The sequence below is a fragment of the Callithrix jacchus genome, chromosome 4, assembly GCF_049354715.1.
Source record: "Callithrix jacchus isolate 240 chromosome 4, calJac240_pri, whole genome shotgun sequence".
NCBI lineage: Eukaryota > Metazoa > Chordata > Mammalia > Primates > Cebidae > Callithrix > Callithrix jacchus.
In genome coordinates, this window is record NC_133505.1 from 119,065,545 (window position 1) to 119,086,324 (window position 20,780).

The 20,780-nt window shown below is 33.5% G+C and overlaps 1 long non-coding RNA gene across 2 annotated transcripts in view; it reads right to left on the reverse strand.

Moving 5' to 3' along the window:
* Positions 1–220: 220 nt before the first annotated feature.
* LOC144582348 (uncharacterized) overlaps positions 221–20,780 on the reverse strand; it is a 69,537-nt gene continuing 48,977 nt past the window's right edge. For both annotated transcript variants that reach the window (XR_013534881.1, XR_013534879.1), the window contains 2 exons: positions 7,897–8,005; positions 221–675 (listed from right to left, as the gene is read on the reverse strand). This is a non-coding gene — a long non-coding RNA (uncharacterized LOC144582348). The remainder of the gene's footprint in view (positions 676–7,896; positions 8,006–20,780) is intronic.

The window sequence follows — 20,780 nt, forward strand, 5'->3', positions numbered from 1 at the left end:
TCAGTCAATATCCTGAAATAACTCTCAGAATAATTTATTGAGTCCTTTCAAGGAGAACTTGGAAAGTAAATTTAGCATGTTATTTCTGACTTTGAAGTATAATGTGTCAGACTTACTTTTCTATTTATTTTATATTTTATTACATGATTGCTAAGAGTTATGAGTAAATACAGACTCCTAAACAAGAGGAATTGAAATGTAGAGCAGGAAACAGGAAAAATAAATGAGCAAATTGTTTAATTTGGATTTGGTATGCAATTGTTTATGAAAAATGATCATCTCTTCTTTTGAATGAGAACTTCCAAATAACTGGTTTCTAGTGTTGGTACAGGAAATATCAGCTTAGTCTCAGCTTCTCTGTTAATAAAAAGTGTAAAATTCAAATTTTTTGTAATTTAAGCACATTTGTACTGAGTCATAATCACTAATCGCTTTGGCATCTTAGGAAGATTAAACATTAAATCTGATGATAAAATAAAATGTGTTAGGATTAACTGCCAGATATTTGGGCCAATAGCTCTTGGGTCCTGAAAAATGACTTGATTCCAAGACCTTAAGTCATTGGTAATTAGTGACAGGATGATAGTTGTGAGCCAATTTCCTTTTTTCTTCATGCTGTTTCTCTTCATTTCATATGAAGGACTTAGAAGTGTTCACATGGTCTCTTTAGGTCTTCTGCAAGATAAGAATAGATTTTTAGGTAACAATGCATCAGATTAATACTGAGAGAAGTAATTCATATTAGTGAAGTGAAAAGTTTATCTCACATTCTTTCACTCTAAAGCAAAAGGTGCACCAGAGCCAAACAAGACTTGGCATTGCTGATATAGTTACTAGCATCTCAGTGACAATGATGCCCAGTGGAAATCAGGAATCCATGCAGATGTGTGTTTGTGTGTGGATAGAGATGGAGACGTATGAAGGGAAGGGAATATGCAAAAAATAAAATAAAAAATAAAAGTAGAAGGGAGGAAATAAAAATATAAAGGGCACTTTGAATGCTTATGAAAAGAGGCCTCGGCATAACCAAAGGCAGCCACGTGGGAAAAATAAGAAAAGTTTGTACTACCCTCTAGGTTCCAACAGTGTACCTAAGAATTTCTTGAGTAAGGTGGAATCCTTTTTGGTAAGGATGAAGACTGTCTGACTTGTCCCTATAGATAGTAAAGTCAAAATTACATTTGGTGCATATCCTACTTCCTCAGGAGGTAAACCTGGACATACAGATAGAGGCATCAATAGGTTTGATTTGAGAAGCTTTATACAATAGCTGGTAATAGTAACTGACGAATTGAGTTTAAAACGCCTGAGTTTAAAACTCCTGTCACTATGTCAGAGGCATTTGAGCCAGGGTGACTCTGTCTTGAATAGGGGCTGGGTCCCAGGAGGTTAGGCATTCTAAGTCATAGAAAAAGAGGGGAGGTTGGCACAAGATACAGGTCACAAAAACCGTGCTGATAAAACAAGTTACAATGAAGAAAATGGCCAAATCTCACCAAAAACAAGATGGTAATAAAAGTGACCTCTGGTTGTCTTCACTGCTCATTATACACTAATTGTAATGCATTAGCATGACTGCAAGACACCCCCACCAGTGCCACAATAGTTTACAAATGCCAGGGAAATGTCTGGAAGTTACCCCGCATAGTCTAAAAAGGGGAGAAATCTTCAGTTTTGGGAATTGTCCACTCCTTTCCCGGAAAACTCATAAATAATCCACTCATTGTTTAGCATACAATCAATAAATCACTATTAAGTATTATCAGTCCCGCAGCCCAAGCTGCTGTTCTGCCTATGGAGTAGTCATTATTTATCTCTTTATTTCTCTAATAACCTTGCCATCACTGTACTCTATAGTTTCTGCCTCGAATTCCTTTTGAGCGAGAACCCTCTCCTGGGATCTGGATTGGGCCCCCTTTTTGGTAACACCTTTAGTGAAAAAGCTAAGGTAAATTGGATACATGTTAGTGAGTATAAATAACGTTAACTGGTTAAAATTTTCCCATTTTTAAGAGGTCCTCTGAGAAACTAGAGGCATAGATAATCTCCAGTGCCAGAGAAAATTACACTCATGAAGAAGTAGCTGCAAGCTTTTGCCATTGAAGTGTCTTCTCAGTTGAGGATGGAATATTGGCATAATAGCAGACAGTTCAAAGCATTCACAGTATATAGCTTTGGTCAACTCTACTTTGATGAACTTTCTACTCACAATTTCAACTGAAATAACCCATATTCCCAATTGTTGCTTAATAGATAAAGCATATGAGATCAGTTTTGCCTGAAATTACTTAACAGTGCTCCATGAAATTATATATTAGTGCTCCACGAAATTATGATACCACCACACCTCTATCTCTGTAATTAGAATATATTCTCTTGAAATTTTATTTCACTTTTGAGAAGAATGATGCAGACTTAGTATATTTTTTTTTGTGACCAAATAATCCTCATAGACAATTTAAGCCTCAGAGCTACTTACCTTGACATTGTTTTTAACAAAAGGCTATACTTGTAATTTTCAAAATAACCTTACTGACCCATGAAAAATATTATTTTTTAGATTTATATAATGAGGTATAATGACTCTTCTATAGTAAGCTTTGGCTTCATCATCCATTAACAAAATAAATTCTTTTTGTTCCTTTTTTTAAACACTTCTATTATTAGACACTTTTAATAAGCTTATATAAGATTTTAATACGTATATTACCATTAATCTTGCTCTTTCTACTGTGAAAGATAAAAGCTTGTTTCAAATCAGAACTATAAAACAAAATTTGTTACTGTTAGAGAACACATTTTAGTTTATACCCATATTTTAAAACTGGATATGTATGAAAATGCTATGAAAGGTCAAATTCTAAACAAATAGAACACATGCAGAACATGTTCACCTCTCATCTTCTAAGTACAGGCTTTAAATCAGCATCAAGTTCCACCTTTGCAAATAAATCATAAGAAGAATCAATATCATGAAAGTAATTTATAGAGTCAATGCTATTCCCATAAAGCTACCATTGACTTCCTTCACAGAACTAGAAAAAACTACTTTAAATTTCATATGGAACCAAAAATTAGTCCATATAGCCAAGACAATCCTAAGAATAAAGAACAAAGCTGGAAGCATCATGCTACCTGACTTCAAACTATACTACAAGACTTCAGTAACCAAAATAGCATGATATTGGTACAAAAACAGATATATAGACCAATGGAACACAATAGAAGCCTCAGTAACGACACCACACATCTACAACCATCTGATCTTTGACAAACCTGGCAAAAACAAGCAATAGGGAAAGGAGTCCCTATTTAACAAGTGGTGCTGGGAGAACTGGCTAGCCATATATGCAGAAAACAGATACTGAATCCCTTCCTTACACCTTATACAAAAATTAACTCAAGATGGATTAAAGACTTAAATGTAAAACCTAAAACCATAAAAACCCTGGAAGAAAACTTAGGCAATACCATTCAGGGCATAGGCATGGGCAGAAACTTCACGACTAAAATATCAAAAGCAATTGCAACTAAAGCCAAAATTGACAAATGGGATTTAGTTAAACTAAAGAGCTTCTGCACAGCAAAAGAAACTGTCACCAGAGTGAAGAGGCAACCTACAGAATGGGAGAAAATTTTTGCAATCTAGCCTTCTGACAAAGGGCTAATATCCACAATCTACAAAGGACTTAAACAATTTTACAAGAAGAAAACAACTCCATCAAACAGTGGGTGAAGGATATGAACAGACACTTTTCAAAAGAAGACATTTATGTGGTCAGCAAACATTTGAAAAAATGCTCATCATCACTGGTCATTAGAGAAATGCAAATCAAAACCACAATGAGATACGATCTCTCACTAGTTAGAATGACGACCATTAGAAAGTCTGGAAATGACAGATGCTGGCAAGGATGCTGGGAAATAGGAACACTTTTACACTGTTGGTGGGATGTAAATTAGTTAAACCATCGTGGAATACAGTGTGGTGATTCCTCAAGGCTCTAGAACCAGAAATACCATTTGATCCTTTGGGTATATACCCAAAGGATTAGAAATTATTCTACTATAAAGATACATGCACACATATGTTTATTAACCCAAATGCCCATCAGTGACAGACTGGATTAAAAAAAATTGTAGCACATATACACCATGGAATACTATGCAGCCATAAAAAATAATGAGTCCTTTGCAGGGACATGGATGAAGATGGAAATCATCATCCCTAGCAAACTAACACAGGAACATAAAGCCAAACACTGCATGTTCTCACTCATAAGTGGGAGTTATAAATGAGAATGCATGGACACAGGGTGGGAAACGTTACACACCAGGCCTGTTAGGGAGTAGGTGGAAAGGGGAGGGAGAGCATTAGGACAAATATCTATGCATATGGGGCTTAAAACTTAAATGACAGGTTGATAGGTGCAGTAAACCACCATGGCACACGTATACCCATGTTACAAACCTGGACTTTCAGCACATGCATCCCAGAAGTTAAAGTAAAATAAAATAAAATAGATCATAAGTGTTAAAATATGTACTATGTATTAAATATCCTTGTTGATGATTTTATTGTATCTTCAACATCCCAGAGACAATAGGGTTCACTGAATATTCCTGATACTGTACTTAATTTCCCAAACTCCCTTGTAGTTTGGTGGTGGCCATGCCACCTGTTCTGAATACAGAGAAATACGCATCACTTTCAATCAAAAGTTCTTCAAGCTATGTGTGACTTCTTCTATTTTCTCTTTTACCTCGATTCTGAAGGCCAAATGTTCCAGAGTGTGTACTAAAATATGTCTGTATCAGTCCTTGCAAGCAAGGTCTCCTGGACAGCCAGTGGGTTCATTGTTACTCCAAATACATTTTTATGTATTCAGTCTTTACACTTTTGGAGTTGCTACGGCACATTGTGTAGCTTTTTCCAACCATCATATTGTCTAACCAAAGCAGCAGTGGGATGCATTAGGACTTTTAATAAGCATTTGTATGTTGTTATCTACACTATACACAATAAGTCTTTATGAAGATATAGCTAAGAACAAACAATTTGTAGATGAAAACTGGGATATGTGTATCTTTCTCTGTAGTGTTGAGGGACCTCTTCTACTAACCACCTATCATGTTAGGCAGTACACTAGGCCTTTACACATGTTTGTCAGCTCATACACAGAGCTACCCCATGATATAGGTCTTGTTGTTTTTGTTGTTACTATTATTATCATTTTTAAGATACAGAAACTGGGACTCAGTGAGGGTAAATAATCCTCCGCACTAGTCATTAGACAAAAAATAGCAGAGCCAAGAATGAGGTTCAATCACTAGACCATGCTTCCTTTAGTCTCTGTACTATTTTTTACTTAGACTGACATAAATAAAGTAAAATCTTATTTCTAGTAGAAAATGATTTTGTTACTCAGTAAACAGTAACTCTCTTTGTTCCCTTTTTATTTAAGGCATTTTTATAGCTCAGAATATTTATAGAAGAGATATTTGAAAATCTACTTTTAGAGGATTGAATCAAAGAGAATATATTTTAGTAAAATAACATATTACTGGCTTCTAAAAATCTATCTTAAAGAAGAGGTCCAGGAAAATTGTTGTAACATATTTATTTTTTTTATCATGTACTTTTTAGGCTAAGCTGTTAAATGATAGTAAAGCATTTCCATGTGTAGCATTAAAAATTTAACAGCATTTTATTTTTCCTATCAAGTGTTCCAAATTTGATACAACTTCCAATGTCTTTCAAGTTATTTGTCAAGTTAGCGTCTTAGTCTCTGTAAATTTTGCCCACATTATTTGAAACATAAAACTTGATCTGAAGAAAAGACTGAATATACACTTATTTTATGTTTATTTCCCTCTTGATGTATTTCCTTTTAAAAAGACATTTTGCTTTTTTGAATCATAACATCTTTCAACCCATTTATTTGTAAGCAACTCCCAGGATTATGTAAAAATACAGATTTATACAACTTAAAATGAAGTGTATGAAATGAATTTTGTATTTTCTCACTTAATAGGTATCAGGTAGATTCTTTTTAACACTGAAGTTGACCAAAGTGAAGTGAGAAAAAAAAATCCTGCTTACATATTACAAAACTGTATAGAAATAACATTTATAAATATTTCTACATGAAATTTATATTGCAAGTCATAAGTTATGAATGATAGTAAAGCATATCCATGTGTAGCATTGTTAAACAAGATAACAAGATTATGACCTAAACTAGATATTAAGGTTTTAATAACCTTAATGTTGCATATGAAGCTGGTTTCATTCAATGGTTTGGTTTTATATTCAATACATTTAAGTAACACTTAACCACATAAAAATAAACTAAAACATGAACATGTAGATAGATCTCCATCTTGCAAATAAAGATGAGGTCATAATTCTGCTTCCAACCTGCTTATCTGGGTGCATTTAAAAATTCCCTTGATTGGACATCCTACTCTGTCTTTTATACCCCACTTCAACACAACAGAACAGAGAAAGAATAAGGTTTCCCCTACAACTTAAAACTGATAACATCCTATGACAGCCATTTAGTTATTTTAAGTATTTTCATGACATTACCCCCAACAGCTTTCAGTTTATCACAGCCACTGTTCCTCTTTCAGACTATAAATAGTTGTAAATCCCTTTAGGGCCAAACTTTTGAGAATTATTTTACCTGGATTCTTAGAAGAATTCATATGAGTATCTTTTGATGTGCTATTTTAATCCTAATAGAGGAAATTAATATTATTGGAATAATATATATATGTTATATATATGCTATATATATGTTATATATATGTTGTATATATATATATGCTGTTAAATATATATGCTATATAACTAAGCAGCATGGTCATTTTAGTTGATTTTTGACCCCTAATGCCTCCATTTCTTCTGCCCTGTGGTTAAAAACTCAAGAGAGAGAGAGAGAGAGAAGGGAGAGTCAGTTAGTTCTGCTATTACATATTTCCTTCATGTTGGATTGAAGGTCATTATTTTGAACTAAAAATTGTCCCTTGGCTTCTCAAACTCCATTAAGCTTAATGGTCTGATTTAATTTGCTTGGTTGGTCTTTACTCTAAAAATACTTCTACGCCTCATACTTTTCCTTTACTGATAGGAATGGACAAGGCCTGGTTTTAATCCATGTTACATAAAATTTCCAGAGGAACCAATGAACATTCTATCCATGACAAAGATTTATATCAATGCCCTCTTCCACTTCATCAAAGAATGCAATTGCATGGCACATACACAGTAGGCAGACAGATTTTAATGATGTAATTAGCAAAGTTTACCTCTCTGACTGGTGTAAAAGCTGGGCTTACAGGAGTTAAATGTTCCCTCCACAGGAGATCGATCAGTGACAGATTTTTGAATGTCAACTTCTACCTTACTAAGCAACTACATGTTTTCTTTTATACTTCGACTTCACTCCCTCCCCATCCCACCTCCCATCAAGAGATTTATCTTCCACACTCTCACTGATGTCTTGGTTCAAATATGCCTTGGACTTTCTTAAAAGTTCTCACCGTGCCAACAGATTGGTATAACAGTTTTCCATTAGTAAAGTTCATGAGGATGATTAAAAGGAACTTACGAGACAAAACCATGAAGTTGGTATTTATAATCAATATTAAAAATTTGTAGTTTGAGTTTTAAATCTAGAAAATTCTGACTTTTTCCAAAACAAAAAAGACCTTCAATTGAATAAACCTATATTTTGAAGAGAATACCAAAAGAAAAACAAAACATCTTATAATTAACTTTTTATTTTGATATTTGTTTAATGATTTGTTTTATTTAAAAAAATTCTAGAACAGTCAAATCTATACAATTTCATGTTGATTTTTCAAAATTCAATATTATTCAACACTTACCGCTTATTTCTTTTCCAAACATTTTCCTTTTAAATAAAGGTATAATTTTCTTATTTTAAAGATATAGTCATTTATTAAAAGAATCCACATTCTTGAAAGCAATATTTACCTATGGAATTGGAAATCAAGAAATTAGTTGATTTCAAAAGGCCGCAGTTAAGTACATACTGGAAAGACATATGACACAATGTAAGCATTTCCCTTGGGTTTTTACTAAGTTTGCTTTATTTCATTCTAGACTTGTCATTTCTCCTTTGTGCTTTATGCATATTAGTGCATGCTAGGAGCACTGTTGGTCAAATAATGATATGCATATGAAACCCTGTAGGTGGCGCTGCAATCCTGCAAGAATAATTATAGATCCACCAACCAGTCTCCATTATGGTCTACCCAGATATTGATTTGGGACACTTTCAGAAAATGGAAACATTAATGAAAAATTAGTTAGGTTTAGCCAACAGTGACTTGTCCAATTTAAAATTAAAAAGAGAAATGATGTAGAACAAACCTGGAAATAAATATAAGCATATACAACACATTTTAAACATCAGCATTGTCTTCCATAACCCTAATATTCCCCAATAATCTTTTTTACCCTTGGCAACTCCAATGTACACACACTGAAAAATGACAGTGGAACAAGAAAGATTGCATTGGCTTGCTCAACTGAGTTGTCAAAAGCATAACATGATATTGACAGTAGTCTAAAACAAATTAAGCTTTTCTAGGCTTAAATTTTATAATTTTAATAATGTAATAAAATTACAATATTTGCCCAATAACAGAAATATTTCCCCATGTTAGCACTTCAAAGATTTTAAGTTCTTTATGATCTTTAAGACTGATAGAGTGCAACAGAAAAATAAAAAGAAAAATTATATTAGTTGAATAAAAGCCTTAAATTCATGATTTGTAAGGAGAGGATTCACAAAAAGGTATCTGATTTTGTGATAGACTTGATGCAGACGGAGTGGAGACTTGCAGTTTACATCAGGGTTTCTCAATCTTGGCCTTATTTACATTTGTTGACAGATAATTCTTTGTCATGGGGGACTGTGCATTGTAGGATGTTTAGCGATATCCTTAGTTTCTACCCACTAGATGCCAGTAGCACTCCCCGACCCAACTCCCAGTTTGTAACAACCAGAAATGTCTCCACACACTGCCAGATATCCCTTGGAGGACAAATTGCCCCTGATTGAGAACCATTTGTCTATAGACATGTATTTTTTATACACAAAGGAAGAAGTATTTTGGAAGAGTGTCCTGTGATAAGCTATTCATAAAAATGGTGAGAGTTTGTTTTCTAAATAATTAATGTACCAGAAGACCTAGAAATTTTGAGTATTCATCAACATAGACACAGTAACTCATCTCTATCACTTGAATACACCAAGACATGCATATATTGTCTTCATCAGATTTACATGGATGTTTCTTGTTTGAAATAACTGGCTACTGTTTAAAGTTTTATCAAACATTTAATGGTTAATGGAGTACCTATAATATTAAAATATCTATGATTATACATATTATGTATGCTCTCAGAAGATTACTGGAACATAGTCTTTAAATAATAATGATTAATGAATTTTCTGGAGGTCTTTTAGGTATTTATTTAGAATAACATTGGAATCACTCACCATATTCTTCAATTTGATGATTAATAATACTCTTTTGGAATATGACAAACATACACTATTCATGGAGTTTAGATATTTTAGAGAACTAAAAATGTTATGCATCAATTTATATCAGATGGCTAGAGCATCTTTTTGCATAGAACGTTAGAATTTGAAGAGGCATGAGAAATAATCTTAGGTCCTTCCACTTTAATTATTTTGAAACTGAGGCTTTGGAAGGTTAAATATTGTCCTCAAAATAGCACAGCAAGAGAAAGTTCTTGACTAGATCCCAGGTGTCTGGAATGCCCTTCCAGTGGCCTCTTCACCATATCAAGCTAATGGTGGAAGATGGCATCTCAGCTCTGGGTCTACATTTAATCTATTTCTATATTTTGAATTTAATAATAGCAGCATAGAAAATACTGGCTTGCCTAGTTATATTGTCAAAATATGTTTTAAAACCGTAAAACCCTGCTTGTTGGTTCAGGTCCATCAGACTGCCTACTTAAGTAAAAGAAGTAAAACTGATGGTGAGAAATTCTTAAATATCTACTTGATGAAATATCATTTGATAATTTTGGAAAGCTTTCCTGTTTATTTGAATATTTATAGTATTGCTGAAGTTTGAATTAAATGAACGCCTGCTGTTTATTTTTTTAAAAAGAAAAATTCTGCTGCATATTTATTGCTATACTTATTTAAAATAAACTGTGATGACCTCCCTCAAACATGACTACAAGGCCTGCCACAGCATGTGTTTTGTCATTGCTGTTCAAGTTTACCAGGTGTTGTGTGATAACTCGTTTCCCCAATACCTTTTTGTAAAATCAAAATATTGCAAAATGTTTGTTCCTTTAGCTTTGGGCTCAATTATAAGAAATGTGAATGCTGAAATTCTATTGAGAGATTTGATTAAAGTAGGACCACCAGATAATATACAACATGAATGAATGATTTTTAGATGTTCTTCAAAATAAAAATTCATAGAAAGTACTCTTGTTGGGATCCTGCAGACCTAGGAAGCTGGTCTCTAACCTCAGTTTGAGGCGAGTTATTCTAATAAAAATTCCTTGTCACTTACAAATGATATAACTAGCTCTGGCCATTGAAATCATCCTTTAAAACCTCCTTACCTATTAAAACAATCCTTTTTTCATTCTATTGAAGATACGCTAACTGAAAAGTGTTTGACTATCTCTATATAGAGTTCTACAACCTCTACTTCAAATGTTAAATGTTTATTATCTAATGGGCTTTATTAGATTATAGAGAAAGAGGACATTGAAAACATAATAAATATTAGTTTGAAATGGGCATGGAGAAATAGAAAAAAATATTTTTAAAAGACACAATGACTGTGTAGAAAACTTCAACATATCATTTGCAAATCTAATACAATAGTTCTGTTTTTTAATTGAAAACTACTACTCTTGGGTTAATCGCAATATATTTACTTCAAGTCAGAGCTAAATACCTATGTCCTGTATGTGTTATGGCACTTGATGTCATGGTGTGAAGGCTAGAAAATGAACCCTCACATGGTCACAACTTCAATGAGTGTGAGCCGAAAAAGCTGCTACTTAATGCTGGTCTTTCTACAAGTGGAAGCTTGAAGTTACCTTCTGCTAATTTGGGGGAAAATATTAAATTATTTTAAGCAAACAAATGAAAAGTAATTACCTACCAATATTATTCATTAAGAAAACTGTCAATGACCTTAGAAGAAAATGAGCCATTTATAAATTAAGGTATATAAAGGGAATCAGAACTGTAACTCTGCAGATTTTTTTCATTTTTTTTTAATGGGGCATTAGATTTTGACCCTGTGATCTCATTTTATTCTTCCAGATTGGAAGGGACTCTGTTTACCCCATTCCAAGAAGAAAGTTTCAGAAATGGGTCCTTTGAATGGATGTGAATGAGAAAGCTTCATGTAAAATGCATCATTGTAGAACTATCAAAACAGAGAATGAACATCTGTGTCTCTCTCTATTGCACTGTAATACTGTGAGGCTGGGCATTAGCTTTTTAGATATTATAGAAAGGTTGAGATTTCTTTAAATTGTGAACTAAACTGCTGAACTGCAATCTGCGAGCCCAGTGAAAGTACGCTACATTTATAGTACGCTAGGGATCAAGAGAAAACTGGAAGAATCAAGGCATCTCTTTGAATCCTTGCTACTTCATTTACTAGCTGAGGCATTGAGTCATTTAAATTCACTGAACATCAATTTCCATGTATATAAAATAAGGAATACAATGCTTGACTAAGAGCTTTGTTGGTAAACAAACAAACAAAAGGGCTCAAAAGTTAGGAAGTGTTAGAAGGCTTATGTGCATGCTAAATATCAAACCAAACCCACCTCATCATGTCTAGCACATGTGTATGAGGACATTCACATGTTCTCTCTCTATACGTCTCTCTCTGTCACTCCTTTCATGAATTTGTTGATATGAGTATCCATCTCTTTCCAATAGAACCTTGGATTCTATTTTTCATCTTTGCCTCCTCTCAGGTGACTTCCGAGCCTCTGACATGTCCCTTGACACAATTTTACTTCCCTATTGGCTTGGAAATAGTGTAACCTACTCTTGTAACAGACACTGAAGAGCTCACACAGTAGAAAGCATTCAGGTGGCTATCATGAGGGAACTAAATACACAGAGGCTGGTGCTAGACTAAATGCATAGATAACTGGCCCTTTTTCACCCTACTTTTGGCTAGTGAACACAGCTGTCAACTGGTACTTCATTTGAGACCTGATAGACCCTTCATATCTGATGTTTGATTGTGTTGGCAAGTTAATAATGTCAATTCATTAATTACTGGAAAACAGGAAGATAAACCTTTTACTTTCCCTTTCATAAATTTGAAATTTTTGGTTGTCATTGATTTCTGCAGACACAGAGAAAAAAAAAAATTCTTTGAACTCTTTGAGTAAGAACAGAATTTCCTTCTACCCTGTTTCTGACTTAATACTCTGATAAAAGCTAACCTTTAACAATAGCAGCTGACATTTATATAAGATTTGCCATGTGTAAGTTCTAGAACCAGTTAGTTCACATGTACTATCTTAGTTAATATATACTGTAAGTTTGTGAACTAGATAAAATAATATTTTTATGCATTTTAGAGATGAAAAATATATTCTACAGGAGCTGAGTTAGCCCATATGTTTTCAATAATTTTTTACACATTTGCTTTTTTTACTTGATTGATATATTGCAAACATTTACATGTGTCATTACAATTTTTTCAAAAACATATATGGGATCAATTGAATATCCCATGAGATTCCATCAGTTAGATGTCTCAAATTTCAGGAAACAACTCCTCTATGATTTAATGTTTTATCTGTTGAAAGTTTTGCTAATACAAATAAGGCTAGCATGAATGTTTTATAAAATAATTTTTGTCTGTATTTATCATATTTCTAAAAACATTTCTAAAAGAAAAATTAAAAATCAAAATATGTGACCATTTTTGGGACCCTTAATTGATTTCCAGGCTGTGTATCCCTCCAACAGTGTTAGGGATGATCTTATCACACTATAGTGAATATGAATATTCAATCATTAAGAGAGAAAAATAGTAAGAGAAACAAAAGTAGATATAGCATCATTATAATGATTTTATTACACTTATGATTTAAATGTTTGTATCTTTTTTCTTTAAACATGTATATATCTTTTAATTTTGTAATATTTTTTAAATGGATCCTATATGCCATTGATATAACAGTAAGTTTTTCTGTTAGATTTTTGGTAAACATGTAAAAATTTTATTTGTTTTTTTTAACTTTTTCAAAAATTTATACTTAGAATTTATTTTTAAAATTTAAAATGTATCAGATTATCACATGAAGTTTCATACTTTATATAAACAGGGTTACAATCCTCATAATCATTTCTGTTTTACATTCTTTGACTACATGTTTAGTTATCTCAAATAATAACAGATGTGTAATTTATATTTAAAACATGATGTCTTTGGTAAACTAGTTCATAAATATAGACATACAGAGACATACACACAAAAAGAATATATGTTTCTAAGCTCCCCAACTTTTCTGCTTAAAGTATTTTTTCTGCCAGAGATTAAAAACTCACATAAAGTTATTTGTAAGTATTGTTATGATAAATTTTCTTCATACTCTTTTGTTTTAAGCCAAAATTGTATTTAGGTCATATTGTGCTTATTGCTTTCTATCACAATTTAGTAGAATTAAGAAGATGAAATGATATTCATCTATTTGTCTTTCTACACATACACACATGTACATATTCATAATACATAATCAAAAAAGTTTGGAAGGAAAACATTTTTTATCTGAAGGCTGTGTGTAGCTAATATTTTGTGAAGTCGACTGGATTTTACATCATGAGACTATTATTTATATCATGTAGTTAATTGTTGTTTGCTTATAAAGAAGCTATGAGCACAATATGATGGAAATAATTTGTCATTAAATCAAGAAAAGCAGATTTAAAGAAGGCAACTGCCTGAGACCCCATTTCAATGAATGAAGAAAAGAAGAAAGTCATGTTTTGATAAAGCTATCAAAATTTACATATATGTACTAGGATTCTTTATCTGCTTTGGTTTAAAGAAAGAATTTTTACTTGGAAAAATCTGACAAGATTTGATGATAAAACCCAAAAAATATATGGATCTTGTCTTTCTTTTATAAAGTGTGGTTTCTTCATGTTACTCAGGAATGTTTATTCCAACTTAATGCAGAACAGAAAATTGATTAATGTTGACATTGCTTTCCCATGTCTCTGTAGTGTATTTACCTGAACTATAAACCACGATTTCAATAAATGGGTTTGTCTGCTAAGAACCAAAACTAGAATCTCTCTGAAAATTCGGAATAAAATATATGCAGTTTGGTTACACCTCTTTCTTACAGGAAAAATATACTTAGAGAATAGCATATTTTCTAAAAACTAATCAAAGAAAAATGACCAAGAGCTTATTAAATAAAGAATAAAATTAGACTTGAAATCCCCAAAACAATATTCTCCTGTGACTTAACTTCAATTAATAATAATTTAAAAATCTTTTTTCTTCTCCCCATAGCTAGCTTTTAATCACTTTTTCCCCTGATTCAAAACTATTGGATATTTAGGGCAGATGCAATTCTATAACCCTCTCTTCCTCTACTCCCCTGTAGAACAGATGATACAAATAGTTTCTCTGTGTTCAGATGGAATGGTTTATATAACCATGTCATTAACAGGCAGCTTGAACTTTGCACACTGCTATTCACCATATTCTCTTGCAGCCCATGTTCTAGATGAAGCGTTCTTATATCAAGGTTATTTTGTAACTGAAACTCCTCTGGATTTATTCTGGTGCATTTTTGCCTCATGCTTCTAAAGTTTTAGTTTGAAAGCCATGTTTTTCTTTTTTTTCTATGATCCAAAGCCAAAAAGTACATGCTTGTGCTTAATGAGTAGTTCTATTTAAAATTTTCTGAAGAACCTCCATACCATTTTCCATAATGGCTATACTAATTTACATTTCTCCAACACTGTATGAAATCCATTTCACTGCATTCCTCTCATTTTCGAGAAATCCAGTGGAACAACTATATAAACCAGAAGAACCAACATGTGCATGTTAAACACAAACTGTATTGATTTTCCATGATGAGAAGTCTGCTCTGCCAATATTCCTCTAAATTATGGTGTCTGTATGGTTATGGATTCAGAGCATGAGTGATGATGGTCTGGTGGTAGGGAGACCATATTTATAGCTAGAGGAGTATTTATCCAAGACAGATAAACTTTTTATTTTTGTGATCTGTACAATAACAAACAACAAATTTGACTTTAGTAATCTTTTTCAATGACGTGAACATCACTGAATTAATTAAATTCTATTCCAAGGGAAAATATGTGGTATAATGATACCAAAGCCAATAGCTCAAGCTGAATGTTATTTTGAAACCTTGTTATAAGTCAATTGTAAGACAAGTTATAGATTTTATTGGTTCTCTGCAATTAGATAGAGATTGATATGAGATGCTGCTTTCTCTCGGTGACAGTTGATAACAAACTCATGCCCTGTGAATATGTTTGAGAAAAATGACTTGTTATGAGGTTCTTTGAATGGTAGTAAAACCGAGTGTAACTTACCAGCAATATTATTCACTCCAAATTTTTCAGTTACCCAATTTTCTTCTTTATTTTTTTGTCAATTTTTCTGTCTCTGTCTCTCTCTGATGTCTCCCAAGTAAATTGCTTTTCCTTTTCTGTTTCATTTAACAAAGCCTTCTTAAGTGTGTGGTATGTGCCAGACACTGAGTATATACTGGGTTGGGGTAATGACTGACATAGTCTCCATCTAAAGAAACTGTCAGTAGTTAGGGAGTGTTACATATAAAAACTGGTGGTTTATTCCACTTTTGGACAACATGGTAAGCTATGGCAAGGTCCTACATTGCTCTGTAGAACCAGCCATTGGACAGTAAGAAAGGCTGATGAATTCGGAGTGAAGTCACACATTGCAAAACTCTGGTGAGCATTATTCACATTTTATTCTTAATAAATGACACTTCTCTGAAGTACACAATGCAATGTGAATTGTGCTCCCTGGAGTGTGTAAAGTAACAGAGAAACTCTATTCAACTACAAAAAGCTAAAAAATTTTGGAGAGACCAAAAGGTGTTTGGATCTTGATGGAACCAGGCTAGTTGGAGGTAGGGAAGTTTTCAAATTAGGGAAGGCTAGAGCCTCAAATGAAATGCAGGCTGAGTTGGCCTTCCTTTTTGTGCCCCTTTTATTTCCCTAAGCCCTCAGTTCCATGGGCAGGAATAGAAAAGTACCAGCTCCACTGTCAGTCAAGTGCTCTGGGATAAGAGAGCAGAGAACTGTAGTCTAGCTGTGGTGTAAGTCCTCTATCAGTGAGGACGCACAGCCTGGGAAGTTCCTGAACATTCTTACATCTCAACTCTTGCTCCCTACTGCACAGAAAGTAAGGGGCCGGGACAAAAGCAATGGCAGAGTGAGAGTTGCTACAAGTTTCATGACAGTGGGAGAAGGCTGGAATGGCTATAAGTCTATGATACAAAGCAATAATTATCTATTTTCACCAGGAGGAACACAAGTTGCAGCCCAGATTTTTGTCACTCTTCTCCAGTAACAAAAATCAGTCAAAGCAATTGATAGATCCAATAAAATTTGAGTTTCTAGTTACTGAGAAGCTTAAACACATTCCAATAAAAATTACCATTGGAAAAATTGTCACCCTAAAAGCAAAACAAATATAACAGAAATAATAAAAATTTAAACTTAGAATTATAAATATATTCAACAGATAAAAAAGATTAAAATGTAAAGACAAACAGATCTTTTAAAGAAAATGTACAGATATTTTAGGAAATGTCTGAAATAAATGAGTTTTAAAAAATAATGAATGGGTTTAATGACAAAATATATACAATAAATAAAAAATAGTGACCTAGAGATTGAATATCAAAACTCTCCCAGAAGGAATAGGAAAGTATTAATTGCGGATGATAGGGGAGAAGGGTGGGAGAAAAATAAATGAGTAGAATGGATGTATATTGGCAAAATTTTGAGCATCTGGATGACGAAGTCACCAGAGTATTTTTAGTTGAGGAAGTATATCCTAAACAAGACTTCAGAAAGTACAAACAACAAAGAGAAAAACTGAAGGGTATGATTTTATTACAATTGAAGATTTATTTTCTAGGAGAGATATTAAATATATAAAACTAAAAGTGGGAGAAACTATTTGCAATGGTGAAAACCCAGAAGAAATTTTAACCTGTATGTACAAAGACAGCAATGCACTGCTGCCAGGGATGTAAATGGGAGCAGGTGTTCTAGAGAGGAATTAGGAAACACTACACACAGTTAGAACTTTTCAAATGTGAAAGTTGTATTTGACAGAAATATTTTACATAAATAGAAAAGAGGTAATTATGGGGAGAAGGAAACTGAAGTGAAATGAAGATATGAAAAAAATATCATTAAGAGAAACAAAAATGAACTTTGGAAAATGAGGATAGAATGTCATAAGAGAGGTATACTACCAATACTACCAATCTATCCATCACTATCTTAAAGAAAAAATAAATGAATGATTTTAACAGGGATGTATAGATCACATTAGCAGATAATCACCTGATGTTCTTCGTGGTGATTGAGTAAGGGAGAGGATAATTTTTGTGATCTTTCCTCCAGATGATAGTTTTTAGAAAAAAAAAATCCAGAGGAAGTAATGCTTGAAGTGAATCTTGAAAGATAAATAAGAATTAATGCACTGGAAAAGAGTTACTGGGATAAGGGAGTTTAAGAATGTAAGCACTGTGGTCAGGTGTGGTGGCTCATGCCTATAATCCTAGCACTTTGGGAGGCTGAGACAGGTGGATCACCTGAGGTCAGGAGTTCAAGACCACCTGACCAACATGTTGAAACCCCATTGCTACTAAAAATACAAAAATTAACTAGGCATGATAATGGGTGCCTGCAATCCCAGCTACTCAGGAAGCTGAGGTGGGACAATCACTTGAACCAGTGAGGTGGAGGTTGCAGTGAGCCGGGATTGCACCACTGCACTCCAGGCTGGGTGACAGAGAGAGATTCCATCAAAAAAATAAATAAATAAAGATGTAGCCGTATTTTACTGCAGCTGTACTGCGAGTAAAAAATACAGAGATCTTAAAGAACAGAAGATATTCAGGGAACTCTTTTCTTTGTAGGTTACTAGGTTAAGAAAAGGAAGATAAAGTTTCAAATATAAAGACAGGCCACGAAGGCCTTTAAGGGTGTATCATGGGTTTTATCCTGAAAGAAAGTATCTGAGCAAGTTTAAGCAGAAGAGTGATGTGGTTGGATTGCATTTTAGGAATATTATTCTGGAAACAATTATGGAGAATGAACTGAGGTATAGGTGGGTATGGAGTCTGGGAAAAAAGGTAACCAATCCTTACATAGAGACTTATTGTCATAATCCTACAAAAAATTAGTGAAGTCTGGTAATAGACAAAGGCAATAGAGATTGAGATGAAAAGGCAGAGAGGAGAGATTGAGGAAGTAGAATTTATAAAAGTAGTAAAAGTGAAGGGATGGAAAAGAAATCTCAGTCAAAGTTTAAATTTTTATTTCAGTGAGAGAAGGTAGAAAAAGCAAAAGGAGTTGCAAATGGGGCAAGGGATGCATGTCAATGGAGCTTCCTACAAGATAGAGAAGTGTTTGACAAATATGTGCAATAATGATTTGAAAATGTAGGCATGGAACTCTGAAGAAAGATGTGAGGTGAAGCTGGAGATGTTGCAGTCAACAATGTATGACATGAATGTGAGCAAGATTTCTTTTTGTTCTAATTTTATTTTTTGACTTAAAAACTATCATTAATATTATTTTTGATTGAAAAATTATAATTATACACATTTATGGGATGGAATGTGATGTTTGACATTTTACAATGTGGCATGATTAATCAATCTAATTAACATATCCATTACCTTGCTTTTTTTGTGTGTGTGATGTGACATTGGAAATTTTCTCTTAGTTATTTTGAAATACATAATGCATTATTACTGACTACAGTCACCCTGCTGTACAATAGATCTCAAAACTTATTTCTCCCATCTATCTGAAACTTTATACTTTTTGGTCAACAATTCCCATTCACTCCATAACCCCGCAATCTCTAGTAACCATCATTGTACTCTCTACTTCTATTAACTTAATTAGATTCCACATATAAGTGAAATCAAAGGTTTTTGCCTTTATTTGCCTGGCTTATTTTACTTAGCATAATGTCCTCCAGACTCATCCATGGTGTCACAAATGAGAGGATTTCCCCCTTTTTAAAGGCTGCATATTACTCCATTGTGCAAATATACCACATGCTTTTTTATGCATTCATCCATTGACGGACATTTAGGTTAATTCCACATCTTGCTTATTGTGAATAATGAATACTGCAATGAACATGTGAGTGTAAATACCCCTTTGACATATTGATTTCAGTTCCTTTGGGTATATAACCAGAAATGGGTTACTGAGTCATTTGGTAGTTCTATTTTTATTTTCCTGAGGAACCTTCATACTGTTTTCCATAAGGGCTTTGCCAATTTACATTTCTACAAACACTGTATGAAATCTATCTCTCTGCATCCTCTCTCTTATTTTTTTTTCATCTTTTGGAGAGAAAACATTCTAACAGGTGTCAGGTGATACCTCATTGTGGTTTTAATTTGCATTTCGCTAATGATTAGTAATGCTGAGCATTTTTCCATGTTTCTATTGACCATTTGTATGTCTTTTGAAAAACATCTATTATGGTCTGTGCCTACTTTTAAATCACATTGTTAATCCAAACATTGGGTTGTTTTTCTTGCCACTGAATTGAGTGTCTTAAAATTTTTGGATATTATCCCCTATCAGATGTATGGTGTTATAGTATATTTGGATGTTTGTTCCCTCCAAATCTCATGTTGAGATTTAAACCTCCAAATCTCATGTTGAAATTTAAGTGTGGCAATGTTGGAAGGCAGGGCCTAGTGGGAGGCACTTGGGTTATGGGAAAGGATTTCCTATGAATAGATTAATGCTCTGACTGGGAGAGGTGAGTGCGTTTTCACTGTGTTGGTTCACACTCTGCTAGTTCCCACAAGAGCTGGTTGTTAAAAAGAGCCTAGCATTTCTCTCCACTCTCTCTTGCTTCATTTTGGTCTCTCACACATCAGCTCTGCTTTGCCTTCATTCATGAGTGGAGGCAGCCTGATGCCCTAACCAGAAGCAGATTCTAGCACCATCCTTCTTGTATAGACTCAAGAAGTGTGATCCAATTAAATCTGTTTTCTTTATAAATTACCCAGTTTCAGGTATTCCTTTACAGTAAAACAAAAATGAAGTAAGACATATGGTTTGTAAATATTTTTCCCTTTCTGTGAGTTGTCTTTTTGCTTTGTTGATTGTTCTCTTTGCTCTGCAGAAGCTTTTTGTTTGATGCTCTCTCTTCTATTTTTGCTTTTGTTGCCTGTGCTTTGGGGATCCTATCTAAATAATCATTGCCCCAAACAATGTTCTGTAGATTTTCTCCTGTGTTTTCTTATAGCAGTTTTACAGTTTCAGGTTTATATTTAAGTTTTTATTTTGAGTTGACTTTTCTATGTAGTATAAATGTCTAATTTCATTCTTCTGTATGTCGATATCCAATTTTTCCAACTCCATGTATTGAAGATATTACCGTTTCTCTATTATGTGTTTTCAGCA